At 38.2% G+C, this 15454-nt stretch overlaps 1 protein-coding gene across 1 annotated transcript in view; it reads left to right on the top strand.

The window, feature by feature from the left end:
- SRFBP1 (serum response factor binding protein 1) overlaps nucleotides 1-15454 on the top strand; it is an 83190-nt gene that overhangs the window by 40890 nt on the left and 26846 nt on the right. The window lies entirely within an intron of this gene.

Below are 15454 nucleotides of genomic sequence, written 5' to 3'. Positions count from 1 at the left end.
CTACTGGAAAAAGTCCAGCAGAGGGCCACCAAGCTGGTCAGGGGCTGGATCACGTAATATGTAAGGTAAGAGAGCTGTGTTTATTCATGCTTAATGAGAAAAGGCTAAAGGCAAACTATATTACTGGCTGTAGCTACCTAGGGTGGCCTGGGAAGATGGAGCCATTCTTTCTTCAGAGATGTCCAGAGGAAAGATGGTGGGCATAAGTTACACCCTGGAGAATTCTGACTTGCTGTGTCAGGAGGAAGGATGGAATTCACCAATGGGGTTATAAAATGCTAACACAGATAGCAAAGAGAGGGTATAGGATTTCAGCCTTTGGAGAGTCAAAATTCAAGGGCCCTGAACAACCTTCTCTGTCTAGAGCTTCTTTGGGCAGGTTGCACTAGATCTGGAAGTCTCTTCCAGCTTACGTAAGTCAATGTTTACACAATTGTAAGTAGGAGGAATTTTCAAGTTAGGAACTTGAAAAACTGTAGATGTACAATAAAATTATTTTAGCTTTAGTTAGGAGTAAAAACCATCTTATTTGGTGATTTATTTTTCTACTCTTTGAGAAATAGCTTTGGGAATAAATCAACAGAGTTGCATGCCTAGGTTTTGATACACATGAATAACTGTGTATGAACTATGCTATACTGTAGTTTTACCTTCCAAAGAGTGTGTGGAAGAGCATCATAAACAGTACTGAATATAGGCAGCTAGATCAAGTGCTTGAGAATATACTGTGTGGAGCAATACCATACCTCTACTTGTCTAGACATTGGAATTTAATGGTGTTTCATTTTATAAACTTAGGGATATTCTGTGCTGTGCTAGTTTGTATTGTTAAACTGGTACTACAAGTAAACAGACAAAACCTGTACACTTTCCGTACAAAAATGGCAGAGAAATTTATATGACAATCAATGTCTCATGACTGGAGGCAGGGAAGATAGTATTATGTATTTCTGTATTTAATTAGTTGCAGTATAGTGTTTTATTGTCCTTTCCATATGAATATTAACAAATCTTGGGCATTGGATTAGAAGGGGAAAAGGGTTGGTTGCTGTAACTTCAAGGTCAGGATTTTGCCTCTTTCACTTTTACAGTATGCTGTCTCTCCAGCTTGTCTATCAAAACCATCATGATAGGTGGTCAGATGTGCTCACTGATACCTTTTGCTTATTTCTAATCATGTAGTTCCATGGAATTACTCTTCTGTAATATCCTTGTAGGAGATAATTCCTCAGTAATTAAGGAGCATTTTGTTCAGAAGAATTATGATCTTCCAATACTGAACAAATTCTTACTTTAAAAAACTAACCTCATTCTATTTCTGAATAAAAACACTATATTAACATTGAAATAACGAGCAAAGATGATGTAACGCTTCCAGAGGGAAGTAGAAGAGTCTGAACAAATATAAACTGTTCCTGGAGCCGATGCTGTGTGTATGTAGTTGTTCTCTAGTCAAAACAGCAAATATGTTGCTTTGGAATTTATTTCATGAAAATTTGGTTTATTCCTGTCTATCAATATGTGTGTGGACTTATCCATAGAAGTGAATGATGACACCTTTTTTTATGAAAACACAAATGTTTTGTTCTTCATAGCTGAGATGGAGTAAAAGTATACAGAAGTGATGAACTGAATGACTGTTGGGATGCCTTTCTCAGAGTTTATAAGGCTTGGCTTTTGATATTCTTGACTAATAAGGATGAGGGGGGAGTGCCTTGTCAAGAGGCTACATAACCATGTCTCCTCTCTATACCCACTTTCCTTGAATATTCCTACCTACCATCTTTTTCTGACACTCTTCTTAAAATGGTGAGAAGGCAGGTTGGTATGCTCTGACTGAGTTCTGTTCTGTTATTAATTTTCATAGCATTATATTTTATATTCACTGATACCTCACTTCTATTCATGTTTATGCTACAGTGAGAACCCCCATATTTAATATAACTGTTTTCCCAAGTCAGTCTCCTGTTTGCTGCTCTTGCTAGGTGAAAACAGGGCAACCTTAACAATCCTAGTGTGAGAAAGCTGTAGAATATGATAGGTATTTTTTTCTAGCATAAAAGAATACTTCGAATCTTAAGGAAAACTGAGAGAAAAATAGTGTGCGGGGCAAATGTTGTACTGTACAATTTTAATTTGAAATGAGAAAACAACTGACAGCCATTTATACTGTTTTATTTCATTATGATAACAAAAGTAAGGCTTTTATTTTTTACCACCAAATACTCTTTTGGATTGCATAAAAAAGGATGGGATGCATTTCTTAAATATAAAAATCAATAAAAATATCACCAGCTTCATTTTCAAGACTTCATCGTTGACAAGATATTTAAATACAAGCAATTATATGCTTTTTTTGTCATGCACTAGATTCTTTGCTACAAAGTGAAAAACAGATCACAAAGGCAACTTTTTGTTGGATTTGAGTCAACCTAAGGAAAATATTAAAAGTAGGTTCTGAGTAAAGGTTGTCAACTCTTAAAAATATGGCTTGCAGATGAAGCTTTTTCCTCTTGAGTCTTGCATAAGGGTTTTACTATCTTGTTTTTTTGTAAGGATGCAAAATAAGTTATTTTCACTTTTTAAAAAATATGGCTTGCAGATGAGACTCCATCTCCTTTCAGAATTCTGCATAAGTATTTTTATTGTTTATTTTAATAAAGAGGCAACCTTTGCAGTAGTCAAAAAACAAATTAATGCAACCCATATGCCTTAATTTATTTGAAAATTGACCAGTGACAGCAAACCGAAACACTTATTGTTATTACTATTCAAAATAACAACAGAAGTGTCAGCATGTTTCTGTGCTCATTTTGAAAATATTTATGTATATTCCAAACAGTTTTGGGTTTTTTTGTTGTTGATTTCTTATATCATCCCAACATGTATTTCACTTTAGTGCACCAACTTGGGCGTCTTTGTAAAACTTCTCCATAATTCATGTAAACCTGAGATATAAAAGAACGTTTCTTTAAGCACTGCATACCTTTTCTTTACATTTTGACCATCCCACGCCAAATTGTACTAATACTTGCCAGAGAAGATGGTCCTTGTGAGATCTCTGAGGCAGTTCTAATTAATTTCTTCCTGTATACTAGCTGATCTTTGTACTTAATTTATTCTGGAGAAGCTAGGAAAAGTATCTCCAGAAAGCAGTGAATCTGCTTAGTATGGTGGATCAGTGTTAAAATGTCTCAATATCCTTGAACAACTGTTGTCTTTGGGACATTTTAATCTGAAGAAGTTTCCCACAGAAATTTGGTCTTTTGTTCTTCACAAAAGAAATTATTCTTGAATATTGTAAGAAAGGTTTCATTCTTAATTCTAGTTGGAAGGGAGAAAAAAAGGAACAGGAGACCTACTGTGAATATCTTTATAGTCACTTGGAAACTAATTAATTCAGAATGGTGACTGCAGCTGCTATGATTCCTTATTCCAATTGATGGTTTTGTGTGTAAAGTCTTATTTGCCCCATGGTTGCCTCCTGCTTACAAAAAAAATATATAAAGTCTTTTCTGGGAATGTAATACCAATGTAAATATGACTTCAGTGCTGGACAGACTCATTGGCACTTTTATTAAAGAATGGATTTTGTGAACACATGGATGAATAGGATGAGGCAGAATAATTGTACTTTTAGGAGATGAAAGTCATGCCTTGCAAATCAGTGGGAGTTCTTTGAAGGAATAAATACATACAGACAATGTTGCTGATTGAATCTGTGTAGTGTGCCAAATTTCTGAAAAGCCATTGTCCAGCTTTCACCAAACTCTGGTGTTTTTTCATGATGTTTTGTTTTTTAAAGCTGTTCATGGATATGAGTTTTCTTCTTTTAGTCACAGAGTTAAATATAATAAGTGGAAGAGAGGAATAAATGGTTAGCTTTCATAGTGTTGGAAAGCTAACAGTAAAGTTCTGTGGAGATCAGTGCTGGAAATTACTCAGAAAAAGAGAATGGATGACAGAGCTTGATAATCCAAAATTTCAGGATAGTGAAGATACTAACACTAAGACACTGCAGAGCAATATTACAAAACTAACTGGGCAATAAAATGACTAAACAAATTCAGTGGTGATAAATGCAAAGTGATTCATGTGGCGGTGGTGAGAATTACATGTCAAATGGTTCATTTTCACTGGACTGAAACTGACTTTTCGGTGAGGAGATTAGTATTGAACCATAGGTAGTTTTGTGAAAATGCTGTATTGATGTTCGGCATCTTGAGACAGAAGACAGTCTGTTCCTATTTAAATCAATTGTTTTACCATATACTGCGTAAGTCATCTTAGTCTATTAAAAAAAAAAATCTAGTAAAAACATAAAGAAGAGCAAGGGCAAACTATTGATGTTGGAGGTTTACACAATTCATGTATTTGTCCTGGATAGTTCTTTCGCACTCCATGTACCAATATTTTGCCCAGGAGCTTTTAGCAGCCACTTTGAAAATCTGTAGGTACTGAAAAAAAACGGTGTTTTTCATGTTTTGTTGCCAGATCTCTTCTTTCCACCTTTACCCCTCACCTTGGGCAAATGAAGTAGCAGGTTTGTCTTGCTCAAGTTTCAAGATCTCTAGGAAAGGGCAAAAAGTAATTTTTCTTCTTCGGCATGGTGCTTTTAAGAAAAGACTAGATCCTGGAGATGTACTGGGAAGGGGAATGGAAAAAGGAAATTCTTTCTTTCCCCATTGTGTCTAATCTTTGAACTCTTTTCCTCTATGCCCTCTGGAAACAGGCAAAGGGGCCCTGTATATTATATGACTGTGTGTATTCGTACTCTTCTACATCTTTCTGCATCTCTTCAGGTTCTTCTGTTTTTCTTAGTCAATTCTGTTTCCATATCTATTTCAAACCAGAATCTAGCAAGTGGGGATCATTAGCTGGATTGCAGTCATTTGTCAGTTGCTGTCTTCATTGAGAACGTTTGAGAATATAGCACATAACTTTTCCTGGCTGCTTTGGTGGCAGTCTTGCTGGCTTAAGCTCCTGCTGGGAGAAAGGAGACTAAACCGAGTAAGAGACAGCTTTCTGCTGGTTGTGCATAGCGTCCCCTTCTGGCAGGTAACACTGTTTTTCTTTAATTTTTACAAAAACAGTTCATCTGGCAACCAGCAATACTGGCAACAGTTGTGAATACCGGGGATAGTAATTCAAAACCGAAGATAGTTCCAGCCAACACAGGACTGCTTGGAAATATGTTAACCCTGAAATTGCATGTGGTTGTTATTTTAATATTAGAAAAGCAGCGTGGAACAAATTGCCAGTACAGAGTGAAATTACAGATTGTACCAGTGCAAGTGAATATTGACATTCAGAACTAAAAGATGTTTGAAGAAAAAAATAATATTCAAATAAAGATAATTTTGGCATCATCATGCTCGCTGTACTGAATAATCCAGTGAGCTCGTTTTTTTCCTTTTTTGTAACTTTTCTTTTGAATGTTTGTAATTGTAGTTTACCTTCATAATACCTTCTACTTCTGAAATTGTCACAAGATTACAGACTTGCTAACACTTCTTTTTTGTATCCTGTGGTGAAAATGGTTGCTTGCTCCTTGAAAGTGGCTACTGAATCAGATGGGAACCTCCAAAATTAAACAATTCATTTAATCTGATTGACTAAGTAAAATGCCAAGTTCACAGTGTTCGTCTCAGTGGACTGATGTAATTGCTGGCATTTGACTTGCATACCTCTTGAAATATTAAATTAGTTTATAAACGTGGCAGAAAAGAGCAGCCTATACTTGCCAAATAAAGTTTGGGTATTTTACAACAGCTTAAACAAACTAGCCATGTTAAGTTTTCTTTTGGGGAGTTGTTTTTGCATTTTGTTTTGTTACCAAACTGTATGAATTAGTACTCTTTGCCTCAGCTGCATGCTCTGCTTTTGAGAGAGCTTGTACAGCATATCAGAATAAGGATATTTAGCTAGATGAAGGTGGTAACCATTTGGGCAAAATTATGTTTATAGAAATATTGTGTACTTTTGATTGACTATTTTAATAACTTTAACTTCCCAGAGAACAATAAAAAACTGAAAACTATAAAATTTTGTAGTGTAAAACTTAGTAGATGAAAACTCACAGGTTGACATTGAATTTCACTTGGATCTAAACTGAGACAGCAATACTGTAGACATTTAGTAATGTTTAAAATCAGTGCCAGCAAAAACCTGACACCAGTGTAGTTTACAAAAAGTACAATTGCTAGACAAGTTCCACTTGAAATACATTCTTGTGTTCCCAATGATTAACTGTAATTTTGGAGTGCTTTTTTTTTTTTAACAGGTTAGCAATAGTTAGTTCCCATCAAAATCTATATTTTCATCCAAAGTGAGATCTATATTTTCATCTAAAGCCATATATTCATCTAAAGTGAGATAGTTCTACAGGTTTCAATTTTTGGGGAAGTTCTGTTCTAATCATTTCCTCTAGTTCCTTATTTAATTTTGATTTTTTGAAATGAGAACTAAGTTGTACTATTTTTTCTTAATCTGTTCAGTAGAATTGCTGCCCAAGTTGTTATTAATCCAACAAGGCTGAAAATTAATTGTTTTAAGGAAGATTATCTTTTATTTTGAGAAATCATACATTAAATTAATAGACAAGTTAAAACCACTTTAAATTCTATAAAGCTTTTGAAAGAATAAGGCAGTCGATGAAACATGCAAAGTCATTAAAAAATCCATGATTTTTTTAGTGTATACTTTAGGAAAATTAGCAACTGTAGAACCATTTCTTTTTATGCTTTCCTTCCTCTTTGTAATAGAGAATCTAGATATTTGATAAGTGAAAAATACTGTAATTATGGTAGGACATAATAATAATAATCTTCAACCCTAACAATACAGGGGAATGTATTTAAATTATAATTCACTTAATTTGTCTGCAATTAGAGAGAAAATGTCTTCATTTCTACTGGATAAAACCTCTGGTTTCAGTATGTGATGATACAGAAGCAAGTCATCCAGTCAGGTTGCTGGGAAAAGCTTTGTTGGTTGGACTGGTGGAACCAAAAAAGATCTGTGGAATCTTTTTTTGTTGTGGTTTTGCTTTCCTGTAGTTGTCTGTTCCTTATAACACAGGTATTTACACAGTATATTACATTATACTAGATGAAAAAGATTGGGAACCCATCTTCCCAAACACATTCACCCTACAGTCGTTAATTATTGTCTTTTATGGTCTCTGTTAACACTTAGTAGAGTACTGTGTATTTTTATAAGCTTTACATGTTTGCGTGGCTTAGCTTTTGTGCCCATCTGTAATTTTAAAAGTAAGGATTTATTCCAGTGAGGTGCTGCCAGTGCCTTGTCTTTCTTTACCTAAGCATTTTATAAATGTTTCTATGTCTGTTTCGAGTATTGCAAATAAATGCTTTAAATTGAATTTTATTTAAATCTAGCATGAACTGAGTGTGGTTTGGGAGGCATATCAAGGCCATTATGTGTGTAGTGGGGGGATTCTGTAAACTGGGGGAGCTGAGGTGCTGAAGTTTCCCAGCACATCCTTTGCCCTGACCCCCAAGTGTGATTCAGCCAAGAACCCCAAGAATGAACCCCCATTTCAGCTACATGGGCCAGCGGGTGAGCTGACACAGGATTGGTGGGTGCAGCTTTTTTCCAAATTACTGTTGAGGAAGAAAAAGAAGTCAGAAAAGCTTCTAGCATGGAGGTATCTAGATACCTGACTCATGAGGGGCCGTAATATTCTGAGCAAGTGACTTGTGACAGGGATGGCCCTAACAGCACCATCAGAGACTCCCTGTGAATCAGTCTGTGTGAATCTGAGACTTATTAGTGGATTCTCACTTGTGAGTTGAAAACCTCAGTCCTCCTCAGCAGTAATTTGAAACCCTTGCTAACTGGTATACACATCCACCTGAGGTATATTGTCTGCCATGTGCTGCAGCAGGAGGCAATGGCATGGGGTTTCAGTATTGAAGTGCTGAATTGAATTTCTGTTGAAAAATACCTGGGTTTTGCTTGCCATACTTTCAGATTGTGCTGTATTTTTAGTAGAAATATATGGGTGCGAAGACTGGAGATTTCTAAGGGTGGCTAGCAACAGAATTTTTAGTAACAAAGTAGTGCTAGTATATCCATTTAAATTAATGTACGAGCTTGTGGTTTTGTTAATTAGAAATGAAACAATTTAATGATTATCCAACCAATTTATTAGCACTAAGTAAAATAAATTGTGCAGTTGCATCATTCGGGTGTTCTCATGTTATTTGGTCAGAGGTGATAAACAGGGTTTACTTGTCACTGTCAACAAAGCAGGAAATCATTAAAACAAAACTCTGAGTCTTTAGGTGTCAAAAGCTTTACTGCAGAAGGTGCAGTCACAAACAAGTAGTAAATACAGTGTTCTGAGTTTACCTAACATCAGGTTACAGTTAGAGAAATTTGAGACAAAGCAGTAGACTTCTCTGGAAGGATTTTATGTAATTTAAAGGTGATGGATAAAGATGAGAGTGACCTGGATTGCCTGGATTCCATTGAGGAAAAAAGTAAAGCCAAATGGAAGATTAAATTTCCAGGAGTAAGGAAGACTAGAAGCTTTTTGTGTAGAATGAGAGTTCTCTTCTTTATATTACCAAGATAAATACTGTATACCATTTTATTCCTATTTTAAAAAGTTATAATTAAAAAATGAGAGCAAATGCAGAAAAGACTTACAGAGGTTTCATACAGACGAATGTTTATTCTGTGGTGCAGGAAGGTCAGGACTTTACTCAAAAGAGGGCTTGAGAGGTGACTTGGTAATAGTGCATAAGTAACTGGTAGGAAGGCAGCCAGCTATTCAAATGTGCTTAATTCTGTCTGTTGGTTAAATTACATAGTGATTTTATAATAAAGCAGATATCTCAGTGTAGCGCTGATCTGTTCAATAGACTTTATTAATAAGCTTAAGACATGCTTAACTAGACAATATCAGATTTTTACTTACTAGCTTAAATTTTCTGTCCTACTGTTCTGTTTATTGATTTTATCCAAATGCCCCTCCTGGGAATACTGTTCATCCTGGTTTCACATCTGCTCAAATAGGGGCTTGGGAGAATATGGCCTGCGAGGTGGATTTATTTTTTACATAGGCCAAGTGCCATTTAGTTTGTTACCGGTGGTCCACTAATGAGACTTACATCTGTAGAAATTCTTGTGTGTGTGTGTTTAGATATATTTGGGTCACAGTTACTGACAAAGGACTTGGATTTGTAAACTGTCAAGGGGAAAAAAGTGTCATTTTTTTCTTCATAATCAGTTTGGTGTGACCAATTAGAGTACTGCATTTCTTGAAAACAGGCCTTTGTAGCTGAAACAAACTTGTAGTGTTATCATGGACTTAGTTTCTTTTTGAAAAGCATATGAATTTTCAGGTAAACCATGGCTGCTTTATTTCACTGCTTTGAAGATATACCTTTTTTTTGTACTTTCACAATGGTAATATTTACACTAAAAGTCGAAGACTACTTTTGGTCTGAATGACTAAAATACTGAACTTTTATAGACTCAGGGGAACAAATGGGTTATGACAGGAAGCCATGCAGTAATTAAATTATAGGGGAAAAAAAACAAGTTATGTTCTGAAATGAGGTTTGGGGATTTTTTCTCTATCCTTTTCTCCTTACTGAGGAACCTGGAAAAATGACAGAAAACAGCAAGTGCAGTAATGGGTAACAAACTGCAGTTGAGATTTCAGCAGAAATATTTGAAGTGTTCTGTTATGTACTGGTATATACCCTGATTCTATTACTTTTTTTTTTGCATAAATTACTCCATTTTAAGACAAAAATCATCTTCTGAAGGTGGTCTGCATGGAGTGGTTTCGTAAGGAAAGGCTTAACACGTAGAACTGAGAAAATGTGAAAAAATAATGAGGAAAATGAATACATTGCATGATAAAGGTAAAAGGAAAATACTAGTCAAAATTGAAATAACTTAGTTTTTAATAGTGTGAGGACTCATAAATTGCTTCCACAGGCCACTACTGGCAAACTTTTTTTTTTTTCAGAGTCACCTAAAACTGCTTTACACAGCATAGTTGGGAATACATTTTTTGTGAATAATGTTGTGTTTCTGAGATGTGCCATCCGACAGGGGGTTTTTTGTGTCTTTTCTGTCTTCCAGATGCTATTCGATAAATTACATTTCCATACCCATTAAGTCAGAAACTGTGTCTTCGTCAGTATCACTTGGATAAAATGCTGTCTGAGTAAGCATTAGTAGTGTTGGCATGAAATCCTATTTTCAGATGCCATTTATGCTTGACATACTTGTGTTCGATATAGTCTTGCCTTCCTGTATAAGGCAGCTATAGTTTATTGAAATAAGTTCAGCATCTAAAAAATGAAAACCCCAGACTTTGCTGTTCTAAGTTTCTGTAAGCAGTGGGGTAAGTTTGCTGCCTCTGGTACTGGGACCGGCCTCAGAGCTGCATGGCTGCCCCACAGCGACCCCCGCTGCCATGTCCCTCCCTTCCTGAGCCCCAGCACTCCCTTTTCCCAGCCCAGGCCAGTCTTTGCCCACCCATAATTAGTTTTTTCCCCAAATTTGGTATTCCAGTGACTTTGTAGGCGGTCTTGGCTTCATGTGTTATTACCAGTGTGGTTACCTTGGTACCATCAGCCTTGCAAGATGGCTCCCCTGAAAGCTGCCCTGTACTCCACCTTTCCATGGAGCTTGTCTGTTTTTCATGTAACTCTGCCTTAATGATCTGTAAAATCCAGCCGCTCTGTCAGCTTCTCGCATTATCTGTTACATCCAGCAGTTTTCTTATGTCATGTCCAGTAGTTTCTCACATCCTGTTTATTGAACTGAACCTCAGGCCAAGGCGTAGCCCTGTGCCGGCAGCCGTGATGAGGTCCAACGGGCTGGTGGGCTGCCTTGCCTGGCGTTCCCCCGCTGCCCACCGGCGTGCGGAGCAGCTGCTCGAGCGGTGAACACCTGGAGGAGCCTCTGTCTCCACATTGTGAACATTGTTGAAAAATAGTGCAGGTCCCAGCTCTGAGAGTCAGGCTGGTCCTGCTGCTGCCACTCAGTTGCCTTCGCCACCTCCTTGCAGTCTCATCTGGGTTGCTCCTGTGGCAGTTGTTGGCTTAGCTGAGGCACCAGGACAGGGCGAGCTACGGCGTTGTGCTTTGTGTTGTGTACATCAGCCTCTTCTCTTGCACAAGTCCCCGTCTCTGAAAGGGCATCATGACAGAAGTTGAGATAGGAGTGCAGTCTGTAATGAAAAGGATTGGTTCCCCTTGTTGCTCTACTAAGCGTTATCCATCAGCGTGCCAGCGTTTGCAATCTAGGGCACTTGTTGCTATCAGCACTGGCAGTGTGTCTGCAAGTCGGTAGCTCTTGTATTTGCAGTCTCTTTCCCACAAGAGAAGAACATGGTCAGCATGCAGGGAAGCATGCATGTTGATTCCAACAGTTGTTTTTTTGTCATCTCTCAAGAGGCAGTCACTACTTCAACACCTTACTTTTAAGGCTTGTTTTTTTATAGGTATTTGGAGGTTGTTTAAAATATTTCTCAGAAATTATTTTCGAGGGAAGAGAAGTGTGTGTGTTGGTTGGGGGGGCTGGAGGGCTTTGTCTGTATTTGTCTAATCTGGGGTTATCGTGGACCGCATACTTCATGAGGTATCGTATTATCTGGTTCCCTCTTAACTTTTGTATTCCCTCAGCACTTGTAACATAACTTCTCATTAATCTTGGAAACTTACTGGCACAGGATGTTATGATACCATTTCAGAAAGCAGCTGTAATGTGTGAGGGCATGTGGAACATGGTGAGAGCTTCATTATGAGCCTCCAGTAGCAGACCTTTTCAAAGCTAAGGGTATAGTAAGTGAAGGGAGAAGGGTATAAACAAAAACAGAGAGCGGAACAGAGCTGGTGGACAAGGGATAATGGAGATAGTGACAAGGACAAAAAATCTCCAGTCACTAAGTAACGGGCCATTAAGAAGCTACTGGTATTGCTTTGGGGAAGGTCAGCCTGGACTTTGTAACTGATAAGGGGAAGCAAGATGACCTTGAGGATTTTGGGATACCGGGGGACCTATGGACTGTATGAAATTTACTAAACAATGTTTAGGGGGCATCGGTGGGAACAGGTATCAGAGGGGGCAGTCCCAACCAGTGCCAGTCAGTACACTTACCTGACCAAGCCATGTGTCTGATCGCCACAGTCTGTATTTTTTGTATAAATCCTCTCTTAACTCTCTGTGGAATCTCACTCTTCACCCTGTGTGTGCGAGTTCTGTGGGGACTAGGTGCCAGCTATGGGAGGGACTGGCATGAGTGGGTGCAGGACCAGAAACTGGAGTCAGACAAGGGTGTAGGTGCCCCAAGCCTGTGGTGTCAGACGCAGAAACAGGTGAGGGTCTCGGCTCCAGCCACGGGGGCAGGAGCAACACATGTCCTAGCTGGGAGGACAGGAACTGTGTGTGCCCTGGGTACAGCTGTGGGTGAGACTGCAGGACAAGCTCTCAGCCCAGCATCTGGACTGGGACCGGACCACAGGTCGCAGCCTGCATGCCTGGTGTCTGCTGCTGATGGAGGCAGGCAGTGTCTGTATTTTCACATGGTTTGACCTCACGTGTGTCTGTTTGGTATGTCTAACTCACTAACAAACTTCAAGTTGTACTAGCAGTGAGTGGGAGGCATTGTGTCCTGGCAGGGGTATCAGGTGGACAGAGGGCCTGTGCTGGTGTTTGGGATAAACCTGAGCATGGGGTACCTGTAAGACGAGAGTGTGAGTGCGTGCATCTGCCTGCTAGTGATTTGCTGCCAGCCAGCAAGTAGGAGGCCCGTGAGATGGATAAAAGGGCTCTGGACGTAGGCAGAGGATTAGATGGACAGGGGGATATGCTGTGCTGATATTTGAGGGATCCATGAATATGCATGTATGCATGTGCTCGTGAATCTAGAGGGGGGTAGGAGGGAGCACACTCAGTATCCTGACCAGATGAAAAGGAGGTTGGCTGGCTGTACTTAAGTTCACATGAGTTGTGGGAGTATTACACATGGCTGCTGTCAAGGGCGGTGCCTTGTTTATGGCAGCTCACTGCATAGCTGAGCTTCACTATTGGTTGAACCTGCTACATCTGTGGACCTGGGATGGAGACCTCCAGATCTCTGTATGCACCAGGCTAGGCTCCAGCAGCAGGGCCAGAGGAATCCCTGGACTGGTCCCAGAGATGCTGGAGGTGACAGCCGCTTATAACATCCTGTAGCATAATCAGTGAAAGAAGATTTCGTAATAGATATTCAATGCAAAAGTTCTCTTTGTGAGTTGGGAGTTCTTGAGCTACGGGCAAAGTTGACAAAATTATGCTGGGGAAGATATCACCATAACCTTTTCCTATTTTCTTGTCTGCTGCTGACCATTAATAGATGCAGAAGAAAGGTCTTTATTCCAATAACTTGACTTATATGACTGCTTTTACAAAACCAGGGTGCTGCTGAAAACTATTAAGTCAAAAATGCTTGCTTTGCCTTAAATTTAAGAGATATGAAGGAAGCACTTTATATATTTGCAGTTTTAAGCCTTAACAGGAGGTTCTTGGCCTCATTCTGTATTCTAAGCATATCAGTGAAGCTCCATTCATTATTTCACATTCCAAACTGTAATTATTTCTTTGTTATTATGCTTGATTCTGCAGTATTAAGGGAGTTCTGCAATATTGTCATACAAAATTTAAACCTTTGACATCCTAGTGCAGGGATTGCTGAAGTTTACCTGCCTCCCCTCTGAACTAGGTTGCTGCGTTTGAACCCTAAAGAGACAGGATATAGGCAGATTTATTTGGGATGAAGATCAGGTAAATTGTCTTTTTTTTTAATAAAGCAACAGCTTGATTTAATGAATAGTATTGCGTTCCAGAGCTTCATTCATAGCCCCCAACCAACTATGTGACAGTAAGCATGTCACTTAACCACTGTGTCCTACTTTCACCATCTGTGAAATGCTTTGAAAAGTCATGGAAAACTGAATCATAGGTCTTTTCCATCTCTAGATTCTGTTAGGTCATCCAACTGTCTATCTGCCAGTAGAAGATTGTTTCCTATATCCACCAGTGTTTTTCCAGTCTGGATTCTGTCCTCCAAGTGATTGGTCTTCCACCAGTGTACCTCTGGGAGATGATTTTGCAGACTTCTAGACCTCATTGTCAGGAAGCTCTTCTGACATTCACAAAAAGAGATTTATTTTTTTATTATTAATTTTTTTTGTTACTTTGTCCCCATTATTATATGTTTTGTTATAGTTGTAAGACACATGCTATTTACACAACACCTTAAAGGTCTAGGTAACATATAGAAGGAAGGACAGCGTAGGGTTTTGAAACATAAGGTGTGACTGTGTTTACGAAAGTAATCTACTTGGTTCTTTCTGAAATTACATCTAAGGAAGTGTGCAGACTGCTCCAGACGTAGGACAGAAACAGGGTAGAATATGGAAACTTAATAATTGAGCAGGGTATTAAAGTGTGGGAATACTCATCAAGGATAATTAAGTAGGGAAAAACAGAGAAAGGAACAGATACAACTTAGTTGTTGGACATTACAGTCTTTGCTATTATATAGTACACATTTTTTTCCTAGCCATTTGTAAATTATCATGTCTCCCATAATTTGATTTGCATTTGAATATTTGCTAATACATTAATTATTCTGAGCCAATAGTTACAGTAGTTGCTTTTAAGGGTTTTCAGTTTGTGCCTTGCTTGTCCAGATCTGAATGTAACGTTAACTACAGGTGCGGCCCAAGCACCTGGACATGTCTTGTTTTCTCAACTGTAGTACCTTGCATGGGCGCTTCCAGTTTAGGTTTTCTTCTTCATTATTAACCACAAGTGTTGCAAAATTAGTGTATTTTATATTTAAGTCATCTAGTTTCCTGGAATTTTAGAAATTCAGCAAACAGATAATTTTCTTCAAGTGTTGAAGCCACCAGCATTTTGATACAGGATACATCTAGTTGAAAGCTATCAGAATAACTAGGTTTCTTTGTACAAAGTTTCTCATTTTTCAGAACTATAAATGTGTAGAGTTATTTGGGTTCTACATAACAGTAGTTAAACTGCTTTTAAAATGGCTATCTGACAAACAACTGGTATGTAACAGGATTTGACACAGTGCCCTTGGAGGAAAAATCCAATATTCAATGCATTCAATTGATAAGGTTAATAGGGCATTTTGTAATATAACATATATAAAGAATGTATTTTTAAATAATGAGAAATCTGCTATGGGGGCATGTTTCATAAAATATTCAACTTTTAACAAAATCCACTTGTCCAGGATTTTCATTCCTCTATTTCAGCTGCCAATGGAAATGCTTAAGTCCAGGAATGAAAGCTGCATGTGTAGTCAGTCTCTTCAGAAAAGAGAAATATTTTTTTTTTCTCCTCAGCTTAATTTTCTTTGTTTTAAACTTACACATTCATGTATGTTGGTAAG

The sequence above is a fragment of the Falco punctatus genome (assembly GCF_963210335.1).
Source record: "Falco punctatus genome assembly, chromosome: Z".
Lineage (NCBI taxonomy): Eukaryota > Metazoa > Chordata > Aves > Falconiformes > Falconidae > Falco > Falco punctatus.
The sequence above is the reverse complement of the archived record's forward strand: the minus strand, read 5'-3'. Positions and strand labels throughout refer to the sequence as shown.